Source organism: Bos indicus, chromosome 15 (assembly GCF_029378745.1).
Source record: "Bos indicus isolate NIAB-ARS_2022 breed Sahiwal x Tharparkar chromosome 15, NIAB-ARS_B.indTharparkar_mat_pri_1.0, whole genome shotgun sequence".
Taxonomy (NCBI): Eukaryota; Metazoa; Chordata; class Mammalia; order Artiodactyla; family Bovidae; genus Bos; species Bos indicus.
The window spans coordinates 12,239,281-12,266,486 of NC_091774.1; positions in this window are offsets into that span (position 1 = coordinate 12,239,281).

Below are 27,206 nucleotides of genomic sequence, written 5' to 3' on the forward strand. Positions count from 1 at the left end.
AGTAGGGATCATGACTGGATTAGAAACTTATTTTATGGGAAATGTAATCCACATGGAATCATCCAACTCCATATGGATGGAATGCATCCAATAGAGACATGCGCGCTCGCTCTCTCTCTCTCTCTCTCTCTCTCTCTCTATATATATATATATATATATATATATATATATATAAAATAAAACTTTAGAGACAGAATCTATTTTTTGCTAACTCTCATTCTAGGAAAATTAATACAGTAAATTCAAGAAATTATATTAAGGACGCAAATGTTTGGGTCAGAAATCAAAGAATAATCAAAAGGTTAAAAAGAAGGTTCTTAATTCTAGCAAACACATGAACTGACATGTTACAAGTGAATTTAGCTTAAAGTAGTTGATTAAGCTGATTCTGATTTAACAGAATCCAATTTAAGTGAAAAAGAATATAGCACTAGCATCTGACCTTAATATTGATGGAAAAAATGATAGAAATTTTATTTCAGGCCTAGAAATTCAAAGGAATTAATTGAAGAAAGTTAATGCCTTCAGGAACATATGGTAGAGCAACTGGTCCTAACTGAGGATACGCAAGCTTCAAAGACAGAAACTGTAGCTTCAGATTCCTTGAAATTAAGGTGGGGTCTCAGGTGCAAGTAAAATTCGTCCTGGAGACAGGTTCCACTGGTTTATGTAATTCCATAGCAGAAAGTGAAACTGCAAAGCAGAAGCTAGTGTGGTACAGATATTTTAAATAATGAATCAAAAAAATGTATGACGCTGAATAAGCCCATATGCAAAATATGACTAGGGTGCTGACAACATAGGGTTAAAAAGAAAAATAAAAATTAGAAAATTTTCTTTCAATAAATGAGGAAAAAAGGCACTAAAAAGCAGATATGGTGACAGGCTAGTATTGTCTCCTCTTTAGTTAGGAGAGGAAACTTGTGTTTAAGTGGTTGTAACTCACTGACATAAGAGGCAATACTTCTAAATGCCCCCTCTCCAAATCTGGGGAAACCAAACAGTGTTTACCTTTTTGGGGAGGCATGTTAACCAATTTTACATAAGTTCAAATGTAGTAAAAACTGGACAAATAACATTGGCTTAATTGGTGAGACCAAACAAGAACTATCCAGCTTCCTTCTTTTAGAAATCTTTGAGTTCCTGCCATATTCTTTGATAATAATAAGTAATGACTTATAACTATGACTTCCCTAGAGGCTCAGACAGTAAAGCATCTGCCTACAATGTGGGAGACCTGAGTTCAATCCATGGGTCAGGAAGATCTCTTGGAGAAGGACACGACTCCAGTATTATTGCCTGGAAAAATCCCAGAGGAGCCTGGTAGGCTACAGTCCTTGGGGTCTCAAAGAGTCAGACACAACTGAGCGACTTCACTTCTTATAACTATACTTTTCACAAAAGAAAGGTATAGGGATTGGGGATGGCCATTTAATTAATTTGTTAGGCACAGTGGTATGGACATTGGTGAGTTTCAGAAATTTTGAACTTTTAGGTAAAGCATAACAGATTTAGTGCTCTCAAGGAAAATAGCACATCAGTTAGACACACTCTTATTCTTCCCAATCATGAATATCCCTTCTCAGTGAGAGGAAGAAATAAGAAATGGGAAGGGCATGAAAAAGCTATTATTTAACAAAAGCAGAATAATTTTATTTGGCACTTTATTTACATTAAGTTTGTGTCTCCCCATGTAATTAATAATGGTAAAATTTATAACCATCTTGGGAGTATCTCTATACTAATTTATTGGAGTACCTTAATGTTGCTATTTAATTTCATTATAAAAACTCTATTGTCATTTAATATAATGCATCAGGATATAATTTGGGATTGAATATAGAATAAGGACATGCAAAGAGTTGACTCACTGGAAAAGACTCTGATGCTGGGAGGGATTGGGGGCAGGAGGAGAAGGGGACAACAGGCATCACTGACTCGATGGACATGAGTCTGAGTGAACTCTGGGAGTTGGTGATGGACAGGGAGGCCTGGCATGGTGAGATTCATGGGGTCGCAAAGAGTAGGACACGACTGAGCGACTGAACTGAACTGGAATAAGTTTTCAGACTAAGATGAAAGTGGCAATAAATCTGACTTAATTATTGTTTACTATTCTGATGTAATTCAGAGTCAAGATTGATAGAAAGATATGGGCACATTTGAGAGACATTTGGGAGATAAAATAAAGAGAACCTGGAGTTGGATTTGGTGTGAACCATGAGGAAGAAGGTATCAAGATGACTCTTAGTTTTCCAACTTAAGAAAATGGATGGATGTGTGTTCCCTGGAAGAGAATGTGCTTTGGGACATAAGTATTGAGTTCTGTTAGTGCAAAATTTAACTGAAATTTCTGAAATATTGGATATAAAATTGGATATGTTTTTGGGTGCTCAAAGACAAGTCCTGGAGTGGATATATTAAAAGTTTTACATCCAATAAAGGAGGATGCTTTAGAAGCAAAATAAATAAATAAATAAATAAGCCCCTTCTCCAAAATAAGACTAAGTTAGGATCAAAAAGGATAAAGATTTAAAACTGAGAGAAGTTAGCTTTTCACCATTGAGAATGTTAGCTATAGGTGTGTCATGTATGTCTTTTATTATGTTGAGGTACGTTTCCTCTATTCTCACTTTCTAGATAATTTTAACCATAAACGGGTGTTGAATTATGTCAAAAGCTTTTCTGCATCAATTGAGATGATCATAAGATTTCTATTCTTTAGTTTGCTAGTATGGTGTATCACCCTGATTTATCTGCAGATACTGAAGAATCTTTATATCCCTGAGATAAACCTCACCTGATCATGGTGGACGATCCTTTTAATGTATAGTGGAATTCAGTTGGCTAGTATTTTCTTGAATATTTTTGCATATATGTTCATCAGTGTTATCGGCCTGTAAGTTTCAAAAAAAAAAGATATGTCTGTTTGGTTTTGGTGTCAGGGTGAGGGTGGTCTCATAGAATTAGGTTGGGAGTGCTCCTTCTTCTGTGATATTTTGAAATAGTTTCAGAAGGATAGGTGCTAACTCTTCTCTAAATCTTTTTTTTTTTTTTTCCAGTTTTGGTCCATTTTATTAATCATTGTTCAAATAATAAGTAAATACATAGAAAAATCAATAAATATGACTTAATTTTTCACCCTATTTTTCTAATAAGAAATTTTAACATTTATTAAAATAGAGTTTATGTTTTATAAATGGACTTCTATGCAATGTATTCAGTGTGGGGTCAAGGGACCAGCTGCCAGATCACAGACTATTACTATATTCAGTTCAGTTCAGTTGCTAAATCTTTGCTAGAGTATGCCTGTGAAGCCATCCTGTCCTGGGCTTTTGTTTGTTGGGAGACTTTTAATCATAGTTTCAATTTCATTATTTGTGACTTATCAGTTCATGATTTTTATTTCTTCTTGGTTCAGTTTTAAAAGGTTACACTTTTCTAAGAATTTGTCCCTTTCTTCTACGTGTCCATTTTATTGCCATATAGTTGTTTGTAGTAGTCTCTTATGATTCTTTGCATTTCTGTAGTATCAGTTGTAGCTGATGTCAGAAGAGATGCTTGTATGATTTCAAGTTTCTTAAATTTACTGAGGTTCGATTTGTGGCCGAAGATGTGATCTATCCTAGAGAATGTTCCATGTGTACTTGAAAATGTTTTCTACTGCTTTAGGATGGAATGTTCTATAAATGTCAATTAAGTCTATCTGATTAGAATATCAATTAAGGCCTATGTTTCCTTTTTGATTTCTGCCTGGATCATCTGTCCTTTGATAAGAGTGGGGTGTTAATGTCATCCATTATTATTGTGTTACTGTTGATTGCTCCTTTTATGGCCATTATTATTTGCATTATAAATAGAAGTACTCCTATGTTGGTGCATATATATTTACAATCATAACTTTTTATTCTTTGATTAATTGTTTGATCATTATGTAGTTGTCTCTTGCAACATTTTTTTTTATTTTGAAGTCCATTTTGTCTGATATAAGTATTACTCTTCCAGCTTTATTTGATTTCCATTTCCATCGATTGCCTTTTTCCATCCCCTCATTTTAGTTTGTATGTGTCCTTAAATCTGAAGTAAGTTTCTTGTAGAGAGAATATATATGGGTCTTGTTTTCTTTTTTGTAATCCATTCAGCTACTCTATGTGTTTTGGTTGGAGCATTTAATCAGTTTTTATTTTTGGTAAATATAAATAGGAATGCTTTTATTACAATTTTTCAAATTGTTTTGAATTTGTCTTGAAGGTTTTTTTCCTCCCTTCCTCTTTTCTTTTCTTCTCTTGTGATTTGATGTCTATCTAGGATATACCATGTTATTGTATTGGAAAGCTCTGTACTGTCAACATAAATACACTACCCAAGGCAATATGCAGACTCAATGTAATCCCTGTCAAATTACCAATATCATTTTTCACAAAGCTAGTACAAGAAATTCTAAACTTTTTTAGAATTTAGAATTTTAGTTTAGAATTCTAAATTCTAAACTAAATGTTCAAACACAGAAGATCCTGAATAACCAAAGCAATCCTGAAAAATAAAAATGGAACTGGAAAAATCAAATCCCATGACTTTAGACTATACTGAAACCTACATTAATCAAAATGGTATGTTACTGGCACAAAAACAGAAATACAGATCTATGTAACCAGATAGAAAACCCAGAAATAAACTCCTAAACCTATGGTCAACTAATCTATGTAAAAGGCAAAATACATACAATGGAGAAAAGACACTCTTTTCAGTAAGTATTGCTGGGAAATGGGACAGCTACTTGCGAAAAAAATGAAACTTGAAAAATCCCTAACACCATACACAAAAATTGAACTCTGTCAAAAATCTAAATGTAATGTTAGATACTGTAAAACTCTTTTAGGAAAACAAACAAAACACTTTGACATAAATCAGAGCAACATCATTTTTGATACACTCCTAGAGTAAATGAAATTTTAAAAAAGTAAAAAATATAAAATAAAACCTAATTAAACTTAAAAACTTCTGCACAGCAAAGAAAACCATTAAAAAATGAAAAGATAACCTATAGAATAGGAAAAACATTTGCAAATGAAAGACAGACAGTTGCTTAATCCCCAAAATATACAAAAAACTTGTGTAGCTCTATGTCAAAAAAAGCAAACAATCCAATCAAAATATGGGCAAAAATCTAAATAGACACTTTGTTAAAGAAGATAAACAGATGACCAAAAAAGCAGATGAAAGGTAACTAACTATCAGAGAAAAGCAAATCAAAATTTCAATGAGGTATTATGTCACACTGGTCCTAAAAATCATCATGAAAAAATTTAAAAGCAATAAATGCGGAAGAATGTATGCAGAAAAGGGAACCATCCTACACTGGTAGTGGAAATGTAAATTGGTTCAATTATTATGGTGAACAGTATGGAGTTTTCTTCAAAAAAATAAAAATAGGACTAATGTATGATTCAGGAATCACTCTCCAGGGCATATATCCAAAGAAAACTCTAATTCAAAGCAATGCATTCATTCCAACAGTGATGGAAAGGATACAAAAGAAAAGAAAATGTTAACAATACAAGACAGTAAGGGGATAATGAGAAATGCAAATTTACTAAGAATAAAAAATTAAAATTTTAGTATGTTCATACATTAATAATTTGATTTATTAATTGCTATTGATCAGTCAATAAGTCATGTCTGACTCTTTGTAACCCCATGGACTGAAGCATGTCAGGCTTCCCTGTCCATCACCAATTTCCAGAGCTTGCTCAAACTCATGTCCATCGTCAGTGGTACCATCCAACCATCTTATCCTCTCTCATCCCCTTCTGCACCAGCCTTCAATCTTTCCCAGCATCAGGGTATTTTCCAATGAGTCAGTTCTTCTCATCAGGTATCCAAAGATTTGGAGCTTCAACATCTGCGGGGAGCGAGCTCCGCCCCTGGCAAAGGTCATGAGGAAGGAGGCTTGGCATACGCAAAGGCGGGATCAAGCCTCAGGAGTCTCCCTGGAAATTCTCAAGCAATCTACCCCCAAAACCAGAGTCTGCCTACTTTCTGCTTTGTGCTTTCACCTACACCTCTGACTTTACAGGGGGCTGTCCCCCACTACCTCTCTCTGAAAAAAGAGTTAGCTTACAGCTCCAGTTAATAATTCCTGGGTGTGACAGTGTTTCAACCTACAAACTCCCTTGGAAGTCCTCTAGCCTGCCTGAATAGGTTTTTCCGGCCACATGTGATTGCTCAGAGCCTCCAAAATGTGAGAGGCATGAGATGTTCTAAACTGTCTAAATACAGATTCCTTTGAGCAGTTAAAAGATTGATTAGAAATTGTATTGGTGAAGGGATTTTCACTTGTTGGGCCAATGTTTGCTGCTAAGTCTCCATATCCCTTACCTGCTGTGTCCCTGGCAGTGTATTGATTAATATAACTGGTGTAAATAGTAGCTTTAATGTTTGTAACCTGGGACCCTTGAGTTAATTCTTTTTCTTGTTATAGCCCACCACACCTTTGCTCTGTAGGAATGCAATTTTATCTAATGCTTTTGGAGGGTGGCGCTTGACTTATCACCTCTAGAGAAAAATAAGTTTTCTGAAGAAAGGGTCTTAAAATGTTAACAGGCCTCCGGGCCAGAAGATGATGCAAATCACCTAAGCTTTTGCATATGATAAGTTTGCAGGAAGAAAGCCTGGCTTGCTGCTTGACTCTACCCCTTCCCCCATTATCCTCTATGCATAACTTAAGGTATAAAAACTACTTTGGAAAATAAAGCGCGGGCCTTGTTCACCGAAACTTGGTCTCACCATGTCGTTCTTTCTCTTACCTTCTGGCTGAATTATTCAGCCTCTTTTCTCCACTGAATTTCCTCACTGAGCTATCCTTATTTCAGCCTCTTTTCTCCACTGAATTTCCTCACTGAGCTATCCTTATTCCATTACTCTTTATATCCTTAATTAAAGTTTAATTAAGCAGTTGTTTCCTGATCCTCACCGACGCCATCCCCGCTTCGAATTCCCTGGATCCACCGGGGCTGGACCCCGGCAAACATCAGTCCTTCAAATGATATTCAGAGCTGACTTCCTTCATGATTGACTGGTTTGATCTCCTTGCTGTGCAAGGGACTCTCAAGTCTTCTCCAACATCACGGTTGAACAGCTTCAGTTCTTCCACCCTCAGCCATCTTATGGTACAATTCTCACATTTGCACATGACTACTGGAAAAACCATAGCTTTGACTATATAGACTTTTGTCAGCAAAGTTATGTCTTTGTTTTTTAATACTCTGCTTAGGTTTGTCATAGCTTTCTTTCTAAAGAGCAAGCATTTTCTAATTTCATGACTGCAGTCACCATCTGCACTTATTTTTTGAGCTTCCTGGACTGTTGTATTCAGTGCTGATCCCACGGCAGACCACCGTTGACCCATGCCTCTGCAGGAGATTTCTGGAGACACACAGCCAAGTCTGGCTCAGTCTATTGTGGGATCTCTGCTTCTTTCTCCTGGTTCCGGGTAGGAACAATGTTTTACTTGTGCCCTCCAAGAGTCTTCTCCAGTCCTGTGGAAATTCTGTAATCAAATCCCACTGGCCTTCAAAGTCAAATTCCCTGGGGGTTCTCAGTCCCTTTGCCAGATCCCCAGGTTGAGGATCTGTTGTAGGCCCTAGAACTTTTCCAACATGCGAGAGCTTCTTTGATACAATTGTTTTCCAGTTTGTGGATTGTCTGTTTGGTGGCTCTATTGTGGGGCTAATGGCGACCTCCTCCAAGAAGACTTTTGTCCCACACCGGACCTCCCAGCTCTACTGCAGCCAGAGCTCCTGTCCCTGTGGCAGGCCAATGCTGATCTGTGCCTCCACAGAAAACACTCAAACACTTAAGGGAAGGTCTGCCTTAGTCTCTTGTGGGGTCTCTGTGCCCTCATGAGCACAAGGATTTGTGTGAACTCTCTGAGCATCTCTGGCAGGTATGTGGTTTTGCTTCTAAACATGATTTTGCTCCTCCTACCATCTCATTGGGGCTTCTCCTTTGCCCTTGGATGTGGGCTATCTTTTTTTGGTGGGATCCAACATTCTCCTGTCAATTGTTGTTCAGCAGCAAGCTGCAATTTTGGAGTTCTCACAGGAGATATGAGTGCACGTCCTTCTACTCCATAATGGTTATCATATTTTAGGTTTTGATTGCTAATTAGTGGAAGTAATAAACATTTACAGTCACTCAAATCACATTTTGTAAGATGTCTTCCATTCCTGGATTCAAAGATGGCTTTTATCATACTTCTCTGGTTTGTGTTGCATTTATTTCCTAATACTTCTAACTAATATTTTTCATAGTTTATTTCTTTTGTCATCATAACTGAACTTCTTATTCCACAAAGTACTCATGTGAAGTAGGCTGACTTCAAATATTCTCATATTTTAAAACATGTTCAGGAAGGAAAGATGGAACTGAAAATAACTGGTAACTCAAGCCACTGTATTATATCCATTTTAATTATATTCGGAGTATAAACTACATCTTGACAATATGTTGTCAATATAGTAAATATTGATATTACTTAATAGTTGTCATTAAATTTAATGGCAGTTATCATAATGTCTCTATAATTTGTTAAACTGAGAGGAAATTTAATTCATTTAATTTCTTAAGTCATATTTTCAAGCTAAATATTTAGCATAATTCTTGAATTCACTTATTTTCAGAGTAGATAACTTGAAAGTACAAAATTAAAAAGATAATGCTTAATTATTTTGATGACCACACATACATTTTAAGTAGGCCATTCATATAGAGTCTTGTGATCTAGAAAGCAGTTTCAAAAATGAATCCATTAATCTCAGTATCCTGGTACAATAGTTGTATATTTTTATAGCACAATAACCAGTAAGTAAGTTGCCAAACACTCATTGTTAATGAATGGTGAAGCCAATATCAAGAATCTAGTTTTCTGAGTCCATAAAGTATATATATGGTTAACTAAAAGTAAAGTGTCTATTTCTTTAAAATTATCACTGACACTAGATCATTAATATATGCTCAGTTTTAAAAATTATGATCAAAAACACTAAAGATATAATTTAGGGGAAGATGTACATTTAGACATTCACCATTTTAGTAACTATTCATACTCTCAGAACACTGAAATTTCAGAAATGATGCTTAAAATCTACAACTTAAACACATTAAAAATCCTTCAGTAACATTCTTTTTTACCTAGAATAAACTAAAAACTTCTTGAAATGACCTATAAATCTCTTTATTTCAGACCTCTTCCTATTTAATTGGGATTGGTTTTTGCACTTAAACAGAAAATCCTAAAGTAACAATGATTTTAATAAACAATAAAGTATTTATTTCCTACTTAACCCCAAGGTAAAAAGCACAGGGTTCACATATGAGATGCATGAATTTATTAGCACTTCATAATTCTTATACTCACCATTCTGTTATATCTTGTATGGGGCCCTCAGCTTGATGGCCCAAGGTGGTTATTAGATCATCTTTATTTTTAAGATAGAGTTAAGAGTAGAAGTAGAATAATGTATCAAGAAAAATCTTGGAATTCTGTCACTAGAGGAGAATGAAAATAAAGGCAACTAGCAGTCTATGTTCCACTATTTTTACTAATCGCCCATGTTATTCTACTTCTTAATCACTTGTTTTCCATCCATTTTGCCTTTTTGTAAGTTCCTTCAGTACACTCACTTTCTGCCTTGGCTTTTCCAACATTGCTCAAAAACACATTCCACAATTATATATATGATTTGTTTTTGTTCATCTTTTGAATAACAGCAAAATGTAATTTTCAATGTTTTTCATATCTTTTTGATGTATGTGAAATCACATTTTATATTTAATTACTGTAACAGTTTATCTCATTCACTTTTATGAGCACTCTATTCATATTTGACAGCACATTAATTTTTAATTATAGATTCAATATATATATATATATATATATCTTTACAGGTGTACACAGAATTAAAAATAGGTATATAAACATGTGTATAGATATGATCACATAGACTGTTAAAGGAGAGATCACATAGACTATCAAAGGATAGATCCACTATCAAAGACAAAGACTCATTATTCTCTTTGTCTTTAATTGTCTCTCTTTTTTTTTCATCTAAAGGAGTTTGGGTAAACAGAGATAACAGCTAACTATGATCATAAACACACACAAACACACACAATTTTATAGGCATAGAAAGTATTATCTTTCATCACCAGTTCCCCAAACTCCAGTTCCCTCAGGACAAGGTAAAGAGGACAAAGTGATATCTGTGTATACAGTGGACAATATAACAGAAAAAGATTCTTTAGATTAGGAAATCTCTATATTTTAAAATAGACAGTAAGCATGCCAACCTTTTTGGAGAAGAAAATGGCAACCCATTCCAGTATTCCTGTCAGGAGAATCCCATGGACAGAGGGGCATAGTAGTCCACAGTCCATGGGACACAAGAGTCAGACACGACTGAGCAACTAATATACACATGCCAACTCTTTGTTCTGAAGGGAGACATTACCTTATTATATCAGAGTATTTTTTTTTAATTTATTGGAGTGTAGCTGATTTACAGTGTGTCTTAGTTTCTGCTGTACAACACTGTGAATCTGTTAAACATATATCCACCCTTAAAAAAAAAATTGTTCCCCATATATGTCTATGCAGTTATAATACATTCACCTTGTTTCCAGGGAATACACTATCATTTTCTTCCCAGGCATTTTGCTGTACTAATATTCTTGAAAAAAATAGTTTGCATCAAAGGGCTATTAATGCCTCTTTCATGGATGTGCAAAAGCTTACAGGTAATTATCTCACATTAATATGCACATTATAGGGAATTGGAATGCAAAAGTAGGAAGTCAAGAAACACCTGGAGTAACAGGCAAATTTGGCCTTGGAATACAGAATGAAGCAGGGCAAAGGCTAATAGAGTTTTGCCAAGAGAACACATTGGTCATAGCAAACACCCTCTTCCAACAACACAAGAGAAGACTTTAAACATGGACCATGTACACTAGATGGTCAACACTGAAATCAGATTGATTATATTCTTGGCAGCCAAAGATGGAAAATCTCTATACAGTCAGCAAAAACAAGACCAGCTACAGACTGTGGCTCACATCATGAACTTCTTATTGGCAAATTCAGACTGAAATTGAAGAAAGTAGGGAAAACCACTAGACCATTCAGGTATGACCTAAAACAAATTCTTTATGATTATACAGTGGAAGTGAGAAATAGATTTAAGGGACTAGATCTGATAGATAGAGTGCCTGATGAACTATGGAATGAGGTTCGTGACACTGTACAGGAGACAGAGATCAAGACCATCCCCATGGAAAAGAAATGCAAAAAAGCAAAATGACTGTCTGAAGAGGCCTTACAAGTAGCTGTAAAAAGAAGAGAAGTGAAAAGCAAAGGAGAAAAGGAGTGATATAAACATCTTATTGCAGAGTTCCAAAGAATAGCAAGGAGAGATAAGAAAGCCTTCCTCAGCGATAAATGCAAAGAAATAGAGGAAAACAACAGAATGGGAAAGACTAGAGATCTCTTCAAGAAAATTAGAGATACCAAGGGAACATTTCATGCAAAGATGGGCTCGATAAAGGACAGAAATGGTATGGACCTAATAGAAGCAGAAAATATTAAGAAGAGGTGGCAAGAATACACAGAAAAACTGTACAAAAAAGATCTTCACGACCCAGATAATCATGAAGGTGTGATCACTCACCTACAGCCAGACATCCTGGAATGTGAAGTCAAGTGGGCCTAAGAAAGCATCACTACAAACAAAGCTAGTGGAGGTGATGGAATTCCAGTTGAGTTATTTCAAATCCTGGAAGATGATGCTGTGAAAGTGCTGCACTCAGTATGCCAGCAAATTTGGAAAACTCAGCAGTGGCAACAGGACTGGAAAATGTCAGTTTTCATTCCATTCCCAAAGAAAGGCAATGCCAAAGAGTGGTCAAACTACTGCACAATTGCACTCATCTCACATGCTAGTAAAGTAATGCTCAAAACTTCCAAGGCAGACTTAATCAATACATGAACCATTAACTTCCAGATGTTCAAGCTGGTTTTAGAAAAGACAGAGGAACCAGAGATCAAATTGCCAACATCTGCTGGATCATCGAAAAAGCAAGAGAGATTCAGAAAAACATCTATTTCTGATTTATTGACTATGTCAAAGACTTTGACTGTGTGGATCACAATAAACTGTAGAAAGTTTTGAAAGAGATGGGAATACCAGACCACGTGACCTGCCTCTTGAGAAACCTGTATGCTGGTCCCGAAGCAACAGTTAGAACTGGCCATGGAACAACAGACTGGTTCCAAATAGGAAAAAGAGTACTTCACAGCTGTATATTGTCACCCTGCTTATTTAATTTATATGCAGAGTACATCATGAAAAACACTGGTCTGGAAGAAGCACAAGCTGGAACCAACATGGCTGGGAAAAATATCAGTAACCTCAGATATGCAGATGACACCACCCTTATGGCAGAAACTGAAGAGGAACTCAAAAGCCTCTTGATGAAAGTGAAAGAGAAGAGTGAAAATGTTGACTTAAAGCTCAACATTCAGAAAACAAAGATCATGGCATCTGGTCCCATCACTTCATGGGAAATAGATGGGGAAACAGTGTCAGACTTTATTTTTGGGGGGCTCCAAAATCACTGCAGATGGTGACTGCAGCCATGAGATTAAAAGATGCTTACTCCTTGGAAGGAAAGTTATGACCAACCTAGATAGCATATTGAAAAGCAGAGACATTTCTTTGCCAACAAAGGTCCATCTAGTCAAGGCTATGGTTTTTCCTGTGGTCATGTATGGATATGAGAGTTGGACTGTAAAGAAAGCTGAGCATCGAAGAGTTGATGCTTTTGAACTGTGGTGTTGGAGAAGAATCTTGAGAGTCCCCTGGACTGCAAGGAGATCCAACCAGTCCATCCTAAAGGAGCTCAGTCCTGGGTGTTCTTTGGAAGGACTGATGTTAAAGCTGAAATTCCAATACTTTGGCTACTTCATGCAAAGAGCTGACTCATTGGAACAGACTCTGATGCTGGGAGAGGTTGTGGGCAGGAGGAGAAGGGGACGATAGAGGATGAGATGGCTGGATGGCATCTTTGACTCGATGGACATGAGTTTCGGTGAACTCCAGGAGTTGGTGATGGACAGGGAGGCCTGGCGTGTTGCAATTCATGGGGTCACAAACAGTTGGAAGAGACTGAGTGACTGAACTGAACTGAAATGAATATGCAAAGATGCTCAGGACTTTTAAATCATAGGGAGATTAAAATGCTGGATGAGGAAGACACTGAGAAACACAGTAAAAAATACTTCTGCCCATGGAACAACTTTTGCTGAAAACAATGTGGAGACTGGCACAAAATCTCTGCTAAAACCAAGACTGTGAAGAAAGATCCACACAGAGTCAGGTAGGAGAAATAGTGGGTCAGGACCCATGTCCCTACCAGAAGACTCAGAATAGGAGTGGGATTCACAGGCTCAGGGATCTTTCCTGGAGTGGAACAAATTTGTGAGACACATGTTGGGCATTTCAGCCTTGGGAATCTGACACTAAGGAGATGACTTCTTTTAGCTGATTTTAAAATCAAAAGGATTTATCAGAAAGAGAAGTGCAAAATACTGAGACTTTAATCATTAAGAATAAACACACTATTGCTTACTCTAAATAATAAGGTGGAGAAAGTAGACTGAAACTCGTTAAAGCTCTGATGGACTTGCAAGGACCTTCTCATCATGCATTTTGGCCAACACTAGGCACTGCACCAGCCCCTCCTCAGCCAGTGAGGCTATCCTTTGTACTTTGGGTTATAGGGAGGGTTGTTCACTTAAAGACAATAAAATCAATTTTCACCCAAACCTCAAGACTTCTGCTCCAGCATCTCACGCCCCAGTCACACCCATGATAGGACAGGGATTGCCATAGAGCAAGCATCAGAGAAGCCATAGCTCACTTCTGGCTCAGATTCTAGCCTTCTGTTTCCAACCTACCAAAGTGGCAGCTGCCAGCACACACTGGAAAAAGATATAGCAAATTCTCATTTAAGATCCAGGTCTCCCACCACAGCTATTTGAGCACAGGAGAGTTTCAAAGCGATGCTCCCTCAGAGACACATGCCTTCAAGACAGGATTCATAACCATTTCACATAATTTCACAGAGAAAGAGAATGTCAGACAAAACAAGAAGACAGAAGAATATGTTTCAAATGAAAGAATAAGGAAAAACTCTAATGCAACAGAGATAAATAATTTGCCAGATTAAGAGTTCAAAGTATTAACAATAAGAATGCTAATGAAACGGGAAAAGAATAGATGAACACAGTGAGGTTTTTAACAAAGAACTAGAAAGTATGAAAAAGAACCTGTCAGATATGAAGAATACAATAACTGAATTGAAAAAATACACTAGAAGAAATTAACAAAAGACTAGGTGATAAAGAAGGATGCATAGGTGATCTAGCAGATAAAGTTATGGAAATCACCCAATAAAAACAATAAAGAGATACCAATTTTTTTTTTTTAATGAAGATAGTTTTAAGGGACTTCTGGAATAATACCAAGCCTATCAACATTTGCAATATAGGGGATACAGAAGTAGATGAAAGAAAGGAGTAGAAAATATATTTTACAAAATTATGACTAAAAGCTTCCTGAATCTGAAGAAAGAAACAGATTACCAGGTACAGAAATGAGAGTCTCAAACAACGAGATAAAGACCAACACCAAGACATATCAGAATTAAAATGGTGAAAGTTAAATACAATGAGAGCATTTTAAGGGCAGCAAGAGGAAAAAAAAAAAAAAAGCTACATACACAGGAACCCCCATAAGATATCTACTGAATTTTCTGCCAAAAAAAATGATGATAAGAAAAGACTGCAGTGATATATTTAAGTGCTGAAATGGAAAAACAACATAGGAGACTCTACCCAGCAAGGTTATCATCCAAAATTCAAGGAGGAATAAAAAAACTTTCAGACAAGCAAGCAAAAACTAAGAGTCTACCAATACTAAACCTACTTTACAAGAACTATTAATGTCTTTTATAATTAGAGAATAATAGTTATAATAAGTTAAGAATTTATAGAAAATTAAAAATCCAAGTAATAAGGACAAATATACAGTAAAGGCTGTGAATCAACCACATAAATGAGCTACTATGAAGATTAAAAGATTGCATAATCACCTTTAACTACAATAAATTGTTAATTATACACATTAAAATATAAAATATGTCATCAAAAACATGAAATGTTGAGGAGAGTAAAAGTGTGAATGAGATCTCTTAGAGAATCAGTCAGTTCGGTTCAGTACTCAGTCGTGTCCGACTCTTTGCGACCCCATGAATCGCAGCACGCCAGGCCTTCCTGCCCATCACTAACTCCCGGAGTTCACTCAGACTCATGTCCATGGAGTCAGTGATGCCATCCAGCCATCTCATCCTCTGTCGTCCCCTTCTCCTCCCGCCCCCAATCCCTCCCAGCATCAGAGTCTTTTCCAATAAGTCAACTCTTCGCATGAGGTGGCCAAAGTACTGGAGTTTCAGCTTTAGCATCCATAGAAATTCCAGGGCTGATCTCCTTCAGAGTGGACTGTTTGGATCTCCTTGCAGTCCGAGGGACTCTCAAGAGTCTTCTCCAACATCACAGTTCAAAAGCATCAATTCTTTGGCGCTCAGCTTTCTTCACAGTCCAACTCTCACATCCATACATGACCACAGGAAAAACCATAGACGGACCTTTGTTGGCAAAGTAATGTCTCTGCTTTTCAATATGCTATCTAGGTTGGTCATAACTTTCCTTCCAAGGAGTAAGCGTCTTTTAATTTCATGGCTGCAGTCACCATCTGCAGTGATTTTGGAGCCCTAAAAAATAAAGTCTGACACTGTTTCCCCATCTATTTCCCATGAAGTGATGGGACCAGATGCCATGATCTTCATTTTCTGAATGTTGAGCTTTAAGCCAACTTTTTCACTGTCCACTTTCACTTTCATCAAGAGGCTTTTTAGTTCCTCTTCACTTTCTACCATAAGGTGGTGTCATCTGCATATCTGAGGTTATTGATATTTCTCCCGGCAATCTTGATTCCAGCTTGTGTTTCTTCCAGTCCAGCATTTTCATGATGTACTCTGCATAGAAGTTAAATAAGCAGGGTGACAATATACAGCCTTGATGTACTCCTTTTCAATGTTTGAACTTAAATGAGTACACATATTCACCCATAGTAACCACATATCAAAAACCTACATTGGAATTAGAGAGAAAGAACACAAGGATAACACTAAAAAAAAAAAAGGATCAAATCACAAGGGAAGCAACTCAGGAGGGAAAAAACAGAGAACTACAAAACATGAGTTCCAAAATGGCAATAAATACATATCTATTAATAATCACTTTAAATGTCAGTGTGTTAGAAGCTCCAAATAACAGATGTTTGTGAGGGAGATGGAAAATAATATTTTCTGCCAACTGCAAACGCAAATGAAAAGAAGGCTGGGATAGCAATGTTGACATCAGACAAAGTGTACTAAAGAAAAGACAAAATATTATATAATGATAATGGCATCAATACTAGTAGAAGATATAACCTTTCTTATAAAATACATTTGCACTTAATGTAAGAGCAACTACATATATAAGTAAAATATTAACATGCATTATGGGAAAAATGACTATAATATTAGGAGATTTCAACACCCCACTTCAAAGTGGTGTCAATAAATCACTTTGCCAACAAACGTTCACATAGTAGTTGCTGAAGCTGTAGCTCCAATACTTTGACTACCTAATGCAAAGAGCCAACTCATTGGAGAAAACTATGATGCTGGGAAAGATTTAAGAAGAAGGGAGTGGTAAAGGATGAGATGTTTAGATAGCATCACCAACTCAGTGGATATGAATTTGTGCAAACTCTGGGAAATAATGGAAGACAGAGAAGTGTGGCATGCTACAATCCATGGGGTCTCAAGCAGTATAATACAATTCTTGACAGAACAACAACAATTTTTCAGCCATAAAAAAAAAAAAAAAAAAAAATTGCCACTTGTAACAATATGAATAGATCTGGAGGACATTATGCTTAATGAAATAAGTCAGATTGAGAAAGACAAATACTTTATATTATCACATATATGTGCAGTTAAAAAAAAAGAAAGCAAATGCATGAATATAACAAAACAGAAGCAGACTCATATATAGTAAACAAACTAGTGGTTAAAAGTTGGAAGAGGGATGTGAGGGGGCAGAATTTGGGAAGAGTATAAAGAAATTCAAAATTCTTTGTAAAATGAATAAGATAGGGACTTCTCTGTTGGCCTAGTGTTTAAGAATCTGCTTGGTATTGTAGGGGACATGGGTTCGATTCTGGTCAGGGAACTAAGATGGCACATGCCATGGAGCAGCTAAGCTTGCTACCACAAGTAGAAAGCCTGTGTGCTGTAACTAAAACCTGACACAGCCAAATATATAAATAAATTTATATGTATTTAAAGAAATAAGATACAATGATGTACAGCATAGATAATATAGCCAATATTTCATAGTAACTTTAAACAGAGTTTAATCTATAGAAATATTGATTCATTATGTTATAAACCTTTAATATAATGCAATAAACTAACTATAATAAAATATGCAAATATGCTTACTAAAATTGGAGATCAATATAAATATTATAATATAAACGTCTAATAACTTAGAAAACACCTACAGGGGTGACCCAGAGGGATGGTATGGGGAGGGAGATAGGAGTGGGGTTCAGGATGGGGAACACATGTACACCCATGGTTGAGGCATGTTGATGTATGGCAAAACCAATACATTATTGTAAAGTAGGAAAAAAATAATAATAAAATAGAATACAGCTTAAAAAAGAGAAAGAAAAACTAAAACAGCTGTAAGTTAAATATTTAAAAAACATTTAAACTTTAAAAAAAAAAAACTAAATTTAGGAGCTTTTTATATAAAATACTTAAAAGTGTGAAAGAAAGTACAGCCAGTGAGCATCAAGGTGGGATTAGTGGCTGAATATGTGCTTTTATTTTTAATATTTCTTTCTTTCTGTATTTAGAGGCATCAATGACTTAATGGATGAGGAAGCTTATGGATTTGAAGCAAGGTCCTGGAGTCACATCCTACCATGTGTGGTGAATGGCAGGCAGGACATGGTGGCAGTCTTTACTCCTGTTGGGGAAGGGAAGATTACCTATTATAGGAAAATTGAAGTCAGGTGGGCTTGTTATTTACTAGGGCAGCCAATATAGGGGCATGCTCTTTACCACCCCATTGATTAGCTATTATTAGTTGATCCCTGGGGCAAGTAAGTAGGATGGTCAGTAATGTGAATAGGGCATAGGAAAATCACTGCAGATGGTGACTGCATGAAATTAAAAAACACTTACTCCTTGGAAGGAAAGTTATGACCAACCTAGATAGCATATTCAAAAGCAGAGACATTACTTTGCCAACAAAGGTCCATCTAGTCAAGGCTATGGTTTTTCCAGTGGTCATGTATGCATGTGAGAGTTGGACTGTGAAGAAGGTTGAGCACCGAAGAATTGATGCTTTTGAACTGTGGTGTTGGAGAAGACTCTTGAGAGTCCCTTGGACTGCAAGGAGATCCAACCAGTCCATTCTGAAGGAGATCAGCCCTGGGATTTCTTTGGAAGGAATGATGCTAAAGCTGAAACTCCAGTACTTTGGCCACATCATGTGAAGAGTTGACTCATTGGAAAAGACTCTGATGCTGGGAGGGATTGGGGGCAAGAGGAGAAAGGGATGACAGAGGATGAGATGGCTGGATGGCATCACTGACTCAATGGAAGTGAGTCTGGGTGAACTCCGGGAGTTGGTGATGGACAGGGAGGCCTGGCGTGCTGAGATTCATGCGGTTGCAGAGAGTCGGACACGACTGAGTGACTGAACTAAACTGAAAGCAGGCACTGATCAGATAGGGGATATACAGAGAGCGAGAAAACCGCCATCTTGAGTAGCCTGAGCATACAATCCACCCTTGAATATTATGCATGATCCTTTAATCTTGGTCCATTCCTCTTCTGTGCTATCTCTAAGGTGACGTATTTTGGGGACACTGCAACCAGATACGACAAATAAAATACAGATAGCTGCAGGCAAAGAATATCAAGAGTAAGTTACACCTAGTATGCTCAGAACAGTCATTTGGCAGGATACGGGCAAATTTTGGAGCCAAGTGCTTACCGGGTCAATGGAAAGGGGGCCAATAGCAGCAGTGCCTTCCCCTGTTTTAAGGGAGGAAAGGCCAGCCTTGGTTTTCACAATCCCAGAGCAATTCACACAGGGAGGGGAAGCTCAGCTTTAAAAGAAACATCTTGGTGGCCTAGCCAGGAGTCAGCAGTCACAGTATAGGTCTGCCAAAGCAGATATACAATATATGTGTGAAAGACCACAAAACAAGCTTCTCTGGTCAGTAAAATTTAAGTTAAGTCAAGCTGAGTTTCCCATACCTCAATACATGCATATTTGTTTTTTCATTATTTCCCTTTTGATTTCAATTCTTCCAATAGAAAGCATTGATGACCTTAATGCTGGGGTGCTGGCTTTTAAGAAAAATGTGCAGTAATCTTTTTTAAACACCATCCTTGTAGAGAAGGGGGACAAAAAGAAGCAAATGTAGAAAAATATGGGAAACCTATTTAAAATGTGTTCATTTCCCCCGTAACCCTCAACTCCCCCATCATGCAACACAAAATTAGTGCAGCTCATGTTTTCATCAAAATTCCACTGTAACTCAAAAAGCAATATGGCTAGAAGTCTCCTGGTCCCTACATGGGAGTGTAGTTTTTATAGATATTAAACAAAAATCTCTAAATTAAATTTGCCTTTATATATTCTTTTAAAATATAAAAGCCTCTGGCCCCAGGCAGCTGCCCTCCAAGGCCTCCAGTGTCGGTAATGTGACAGTCTACTTTTTGCTTCAAGTTTTAACAAAAATAAAACTGTAGTTCCATGGTTAACTGCACTTGGTAATTTAGAGGAGCATTCTTCAATATAACCAGGTTCAGCTGGTTAGGCAGTTAAAATAGGGGAAAAAAGGTCTAAGATGGCAGGTAGAGAAAGTGGCAAGTAGAAGAACCATGTGGAGGGCAAACAAAGGAAAGAAAACCCATGAAAGAGGAAGCCACAGACTGGAATGAAAGCCTCTGGGCAGGAAAATGCTTAGGCACACCGACTTCCGTGATTGGCCTGAGCATACGTTCTCTTTCAGTTCCTTTCTCTGTTCGGTCTTGGGTATAAGCTCAATTTGCATGTACTAGCTCCACCAATAGTTGGGCTGCACCCCACAGGCCTACAAGGCCAGTACTTGCCCAGTTTTATGACTGAAGAAAGAGTCTGGAATCGGCAGTAGCAACATCAGTGGTGTAATGGGTGGGGGAGCCTACACATCTGAAGCAAGGTCCTGGACCAGTAACCACCTTCTGTCGTGGACAGCAGGAAAGACATGGTGACAGTCTTCCCTGTAAATTTCCCTATATGGAAATCAGTATAGGAGACAAATTACAGGATTATTGCACAATTGTTTCTTTGTTTATCTAACACTTCTGCCACCACTGGAAATTTTAATCTGTTTATTTTTAATCTTTAAATTAAACAAAATTAATCCCTTAATTTGTAATTGTTTATTGCAGCCACATGTCAATCAAGAAAGATGTCATATTCTTATATGACTCCTAACTTCTGGGATTTTGGTCATTTTTGTAAGCATAGCAGTCTAAGCTACTTTGAATAATCACCACTTCCAAAGACCCTCTCCCCTGGCTGCAAGAGGTTAACCAAAAATAGGGAACTATTTACCACAGAGAAGTATGGCCTGAGGAAATAATGAATACTGACTGTGAGCAACTGGATTTGTCAATTGGAAATTCATCAGTTCCACAGAGAAAGCTGCTTCTCAGTAAGTGATGAAATGTCTCACTTCATTTTTAATGTTTGACTGCTGACAGTTTTCAGCACTCATTTCTCCCCCTTTTCCACTCGGCTCATATCTGGAAAGAGTACACCTGGACAATCTGATAGAAAAATCCCATTGCTCCCTTTTTGATACATTTTTGTTGTCACTAAGTCACGTCTGATTCTTTGCAACCCCGTGGACTGCAGCACAGCAGGACTGCAGACTGCAGCACCTGTCCTCCACTATCTCCTGGAATTTGCTGAAACTTATCTCCATTGAGCCAGCGATGCCATCCAACCATTTCATCCTCTGTTGCCCGCTTCTCCTCAGTCTTTTCCAGCATCAGTGTCTTCTAATGAGTCTGCTCTTCGCATCAGGAGGCCAGCATTTTGCAAACCCCATCAATCCCAAACCCATGTAGGAATCCTAACTCCAGCAACCAGTGGAATATAAGCACAATAAAATTTGAAAACCTCTTGGTTCTTCTTTCACTTAAGTCAAAGTATGCTGATTCCATTCTCTCCAGAATGCCTCAGGTGATATCTTTTCAAATTCTTTTGGGCTGCGTGTTATGTCATCAGGCTGAACATGTAAATGAATTTTGAGTGAGAAAGTGATCTGTCCTCCAACAAACTGCAAGACACATTATAGTAAAGATGGAAGCCATACTAATAGGGTTAAGAACACAAAATATGTAGTGAAGCAGTAGAGAAGTAAAGAAAAATCTGGGAATAAATCTTGAGGTGAAGTGAAAAATAGGAGATACACTGCAATATCTGTGAAAAAGTAGTCATATTACGGGCATCTTTTTTAAAAGAATGGAGAAAACCTTTTTAAAATTGTCTTTAATTGTGAGATTGTCATCTGAGTTGACACCTGGATAACTATATCAAAACAAAATGATGAATGGGTTCATTTGTGAGTTTTGGTAATGAATTCTTGTAGGTGGTTATATTTGCAATAGGTGTTATTAAGAAAAAAAAAAGAATGAAATCTTTGGTTTACTTTGAAATGAGGACAGTGAAATTGTATTCTGGACTTTTCAGATTAAAGACAAAATCAAAATAAAATTAGATGAGCATTCCAAAAGCATAGTAAGGAGCTTACTTGTCAATCCAGTAATTGATAATAACCATAGAATAATTTTAAATCATAGCCCTAAGATAATTAATATATAGAATGATGAATAATTGATATATAAAGAATAATTAATAGTGATGGAATAATTATAAATTATAAATCATAAATCAAAAATGCTGTGTTTTACCTTGATCACATCAGCTTCAGATTAAGTTTCTGTCTATCCCATTCTACTGAATACTAGGGAAGGGAAAAAAGAGCTAATTAAATGTAATAACTGTAGTTTTACTACAGTTTTACAAACTAGTGACAGAAGAATATGATTATTATTAGGGAGTATTTGAAATCTAATGGATGCAAAATATTCTCCAGAGACCAATAAGTTATCCCTAGGATATAAGATTTCAAAATAATTTTGTGGTGAAAATTCACCAAAGACATTTAATCAGCATTGCTGCTGCTGCTGCTAAGTTGCTTCAGTTGTGTCTGACTCTGTGCAACCCCAGAGACAGCAGCCCACCAGGCTCCCCTGTCCCTGGGATTCTCCAGTCAAGAACACTGGAGTGGGTTGCCATTTCCTTCTCCAATGCATGAAAGTGAAAAGTGCAAGTGAAGTCGCTGAGTCGTGTACAACTCTTTGCGACCCCATGGACTGCAGCCTACCAGGCTCCTCCGCACACGGGATTTTCCAGGCAAGAATACTGGAGTGGGATGCATCACTTTTATCAGTGGGTAAGGGTCCTGGGAATAATAGATACAAATTCAGGATGAAAAATAGCACATTCAGAATGAAAAATAATACAGACATGTTGAAGGTGAGAGCAATGAGTTCCTGAAAGTTTGTTACGAATTATATTTTAAAGGTTACTCAGACATCAACTAGGTTTTGGCAAAGATTAATTTTCTCACAAATAATATGACTGTATAATACAGGTGTGCTCAGTTTGTCCTTTTGTGCTGAGAGGCAGGGAGAAAAGAAGAGAGAGAGATGACAGACAGAAAGGTGGGGAGGGAGGTAGAGAGAGAAAAAGGACCGGTAGAGAGATACATATATAGATAAAGAAAACTGGGTGTTAATCATATTCTGTGAACAGTATGATATAATTTGGATCTAGGAGCAAGGAAAGAAAATGTGGTATATAAAATTACCTTGAATAGTTCATGACTAGTTCAGTTCAATTCAGTCACTCAGTTGGGTCCGACTGTTTGCGACTCCATGAACCACAGCACACCAGGCCTCCCTGTCCATCACCAACTCCTGGAGTCCACCCAAACCCATGTCCATCATGTTGGTGATGTCATCCAACCATCTCATCCTCTGTCGTCCCCTTCTCCTCCTGCCCTCAATCTTTCCCAGCATGAGGGTTTTTTCAAATGAGTCAGCTTTTCGCATCAGGTGGTCAAGTATTGAAGCTACAGATTCAACATCAGTCCTTCCAAAGAATACCAAGGACTGATGTTCTTTAGGATGGACTGGTTGGATCTCCTTGGTGTCCAAGGGACTCTCAAGAGTCTTCTCCAACACCACAGTTCAAAAGCATCAATTCTTTGGCACTCAGCATTCTTTGGAGTCCCACTTTCACATCCATACATGACCACTGGAAAAACCATAGCCTTGACTAGATGGACCATTGTTGACAAAGTCATATCTCTGCTTTTTAATATACTGACTAGATTGGTCATAACTTTCCTTCCAAGGAGTAAGCGTCTTTTAATTTCATGGTTGCAATCACCATCTGCAGTGATTTTGGAGCCCAGAAAAATAAAGTCAACTCCTGTTTCCACTGTTTACCCATCTATTTCCCATGAAGTGATGGGACAGATGCCATGGTCTTAGTTTTCTGAATGTTGAGCTTTAAGCCAACTTTTTCACTCTCCTCTTTCACTTTCATCAAGAGGCTCTTTAGTTCTTCTTCACTTTCTGCCATAAGGGTGGCATCATCTGTATATCTGAGGTTATTGATATTTCTCCCAGCAATCTTGATTCTAGCTTGTGCTTCCTCCAGCCCAGCATTTCTCATGATGTACTCTGCATAGAAGTTAAATAAGCAGGGTGACAATATACAGCCTTGAAGTACTCCTTTTCCTATTTGAAACCAGTCTGTTGTTCCATGTCCAGTTCTAACTGTTGCTTCCTGACCTGCATACAGGTTTCTCAAGAGGCAGGTCAAATGGTCTGGTATTCCCATCTCTTTCAGAATTTTCCAGTTTATTATGATGACCTGGTTAGGAAATACAATAAAATTTAGTGTTTTGTTGCAGTTTGGGCTTTGTTTATTTTCTTCGTATGGAGATTTTCTCATTTCTGTCAAGATGAAGAAAAACACACTCCATGGGGAATGGGTACAAAAGGCATTACTTACCCAGGGAGTCTAGAGGATTCCAGGATCTCCAATACACTCTTTAGAGAATTGTACTATGCTCCTAGTTTCTGGTAATAATGTTTCTTAATAACTTACATTTCTACTGAGCCTCTACTCTGTATTAGAATTTTCAGTGGCCATTGGAGCTGTCTACATAAAATTTTGGAGAAACAACTAGCTGGCCTTCCCTGGGGAAAAAAAAAAAAAAAACTGATATCCTTCTATATTGCATTGATAGCAGGAAACTGAGAAAAATAGATTATAGATAAATCAATAACAGTTCCCTGTTTTAAATTTGGACTAGGCTACTGATGAAATTAAAAGCTGCTTGCTCTTTGGGAGAAAAGCTATGACAAATCTAGACTGCATATTAAAAAAGCAGAGACATTACTTTGCTGACAAAGGTCCATCTAGTCAAAGCTATAGTCATGTATGGATATGAGAGTTGGACCTTAAAGAAAGTTGAGTTACGAAGAACTGATGCTTTTGAACTGTGGTTTGGAGAAGACTCTTGAGAGTCCCTTGGACTGCAAGGAGATCCAACCAGTCCATCTTAAAGGAAATCAGTCTTGAATATTCATTGGAAGGAGTGATGCTGAGGCTGAAACTCCACTACTTTGACCACCTGATGTGAAGAACTGACTCATTGGAAAAGACTCTGATGCTGGGAAATATTGAAGGTTGGAAGAGAAGGGGACGACAGAGGATGAGATGGTTGGATGGCTCATCGACTCAATGAACATTAGTTTGAGCAAGCTTGGGAGTTGGTGATGGATAGGGAGGCTGGCGTGCCACAGTCCATGGGATCTCAAAGAGTCAGACACGACTGAGTGACTGATTTGAAATGAACTGAATCACTCAAGTCATTATGTTAATATAAATAAAACACACTTTTCTGAGAAAAGTCATATCACTGGAATGCCGCAGTCATAGACAGCTATCTAAATTATCCAAATGTTACCGGTAAAATGTAATTTGCTCAGTAACTCATCATTAAAATGGGGGTAAGTAAGCCTAAACATCAGTAGGAAATAAAAGAAAATGTCAATTTTCTCTTTATGTACTTCTAAACAAAAGAAGTCGCAAGGGAAGAAGTCACAGGGCATAGTTTCATTGTTGGTTTCTAGCTGAGCATCTAAACCTATTGCCATCTTAAAAAACAGAGGTAGAAGGATTGTCTGAAATGTATTTTTCTTAAAATAAGGAAGCAAGGAGAGCAGTAGAGCCCAGGGAAGTCTGATCTGATCTGTTGTTTATGAACAACACTATTTGAATTCCCAGGATTAAACCAATTTGCAAAATTACTGAAAAGCTAGGTCCTTTCAAATTCTAATTAAAAGATCTGAAGCAGGATGACTAGAAGAAGAATACTTTATTTTTTCAAGAAGTTGTGATGGAATGTGCACATTTTTCACATTTTGCCCAAACATTGCACATTTTCTTGGGATTGGTAAATTAAAACAAACATGCATATGATTATTGTATTTTGTTAAATCCATCTAATAAAATTTAATTAAATATTTCAGGTTGATAAACTCAAGAAATATTCTTTGTTGCTTATAGATTGTCTATCATAAATGTATTCATGTTCAGTTTTTGTTAATTAGGTGGTGATTCTTGTAACAGGGTATTCTAAATCGTCAGTTCAAGGATGCAATGGTGCGAACAGCATTTCAGTAAGCCCTGGAGTAATTCTGAAGAGGATTGTCCTTAGACTACATTTAAACAGACAAAAAAAATGTCAGACTAAAGCTGTTTTTCTTTTAACTTTACAAATTAGGAAGCTTTAGCTTTTCTCTCACAGTATTTCCAACATACAACCATCAAATAAAATAAAAATAGCAAATAGCATTTAGATTTCTACTAACAATCAACAGTGAGGTTGCTATAGTAACAGTCAGTAACACTTGCCAGTAAAATTTAGAAATTAAAAATAAGACTATTTAAACTATCAAAATATCTAATGCCTCTGAACAAATCTGAGGAAATATATATAAAACATCTATGAAGAAAGCTATGCAATTCTATTGAAAGATATTGCTGAAAACTCTAACAAGTGGACATATTTATCAATACCATGACTTGGAAAGCTCAAAATGTCAATTTATATCAAATAGAAATACAGATCATATTTCATACCCTCTGATAAATGTCATGTTTTTGGGAGGGTGATTGAAGAAATTTAACACAGTCATTTTAAAATTTATGAAAAAATACAAAGTTTTGAGTCTAACTCAGATAATCTAATGAAGAAAAAAATGGTAAAAGTGTTCTACTGAATGATAACATTTATCACATTCTATAGTTATTAAGTAGGACTTTATCAAGATTAGGCCAGACAGAGATTTGGCATCATTTGCTTCACACATGAACCACCACTTTTTAAAAATAATTTTATTGGAAATCATATATGTATTGTTTATGGTTGCTTCTGTGTAACACCAGCTAGTGACAGTTTATAACCCACACTCTGAAATAGTTCCCATCTGACCTTTTAAGATAAAGTTTGCCAGTCCCTGAACAAGACAAATATTCAAAGGCAAGAAGAAGGAAGCAAACTAAAGAATCCAGAATAACGCATACATACATATTTGATATATGACCCAGATAAAGCTACAGAACTGTTGTAAAAAGAAGGACCACCACATCAGGGCATAAATACAAACCCTCACACATACACACACAGAGGCACACAACACACAGAGCAATTCTACAGGCCTCATGTTACTAATATTAAAGAGAAAATGATGTCATTAGAAGATATTATGAAAGAGAGCCTTCATAATATCTGAGTAGCAATAGATTTCTTAAA